Here is a 1,409-nt window from a genome sequence, read left to right on the forward strand (position 1 = left end):
GGCGCCGTGGCCGGCCCGTACGCCCGGGCCTGCAGCGCGCCTGTGCGCGCGGGGTTGCACGTAGCGCCCGAAAACCACGTGCAGCTAGTGCAGGAGCTGCGGCAGGAGGAGAGGCCGGGCGAAGCGCGCGCTCCCCGCCTGCAGCCAGGCCCTTCTGGCAGGCCGGGAGCTCCCCCCGCTCCGCGCRCGTCCCGGCAGGCTCCCTACAGTAGTTGAAAGGAACGGCATTAAAGAAAAAGAACTTAAACAACCCCAAAGTGAAGGGCCTGTAATTTATTTACTCCCCCCAATGAATGCTGCTTGCAAATCACTCTGTATAAAAATAACTCCTTTCTCCAACTTTTGATCTCTGATATTCCTGTGCTTCCCTGGGGAAAATGTAAATCTATGAACTTATTACTAATGTTTCCTGTCCCTGACAGTGGAGCCAGTTGATATTTTACTTGAGAAGCCAGAGAGAGAGAGAGAGAGAGAGAGAGGAAAAAAAAAAAAACATGCAGCATAAACTTAATGACTGCAGACTGTTTCCAATCTTAGTTTCACTTTTCAGATGGAGAGTTTCCATCTTACAACAGGGAGAGGGAGATTTTTAAATAAAACATGATTTAACTTTAGCCAAACTTCCTCCTGGTGTTTATGCTTTTGGCTTGGGGCTTGATCCGTTTAAAGCTGGTGCCTTTTGAAGCAGCCCCATCCCATCAGCGCGCACCAGCACGATGCCTTGTAAATCGTCTCGTACGCTTTTAAAGTGTAATTCCCCGGGCCTCTGCCCGCGCCGCCCCCCCCGGCCCGAGCCCCGGCCTCCGCACCCCGTTTCCAAAGCCGGAGCGTCGCTCTGGGGAAGAGCCGTGGGAAGGGGCCGGGCGCCCCGGGGAGCGGGTGCCGCAGCGGCGCGGAGCGGCGGCGGCCRGCTCCGGCGCGCAGGAGCCCTTCCAGCCGCTGGCGCCTCCCGGCTGCTGCGTTTTGGGAAGGGGGGGGGAAGAAAAACAAAAAAGCAGTTTGGAAAGTTCCGGAATCGCCCCGTTTCGGTGTGCGCCGCCCCACGCGCGGCACGCTAGCGGCTCAGGGCAGCCTTCGCCGCGGAGCCGCTCCGAAAGGCGACCGGCACGGGAACGAGCCGCTCCGAAATGCCGCGGAGCCGCGGTGCTGCCGCCGGGGCACGGGGCACGCCGCGCAGCCCCCCCCGGCCGTGCCAGCTTCCCTCCCGTTGCAGGGGGAAAAAAACCAAAAAGAACCGCCAGGAAAACTCGGAATATCGGCAGGTCATTTCCTGCCCCCGGCAAGGCCCTTCCGCTCGCCACGGCGTCTCCTTCACCGCCTCCTTCCCCAGCTCCCCGTGGTCCGGAGCCGCCCGTGAAGCTGTAAAGGAGCGAGGAGCCTTGTCGCACCGGTCTGGGGCCGCTTTCCGT

Source organism: Rhea americana, unplaced genomic scaffold, assembly GCF_003343005.1.
Source record: "Rhea americana isolate MKP2758 unplaced genomic scaffold, rheAme1 scaffold_4, whole genome shotgun sequence".
In the NCBI taxonomy this organism is placed as follows: Eukaryota; Metazoa; Chordata; class Aves; order Rheiformes; family Rheidae; genus Rhea; species Rhea americana.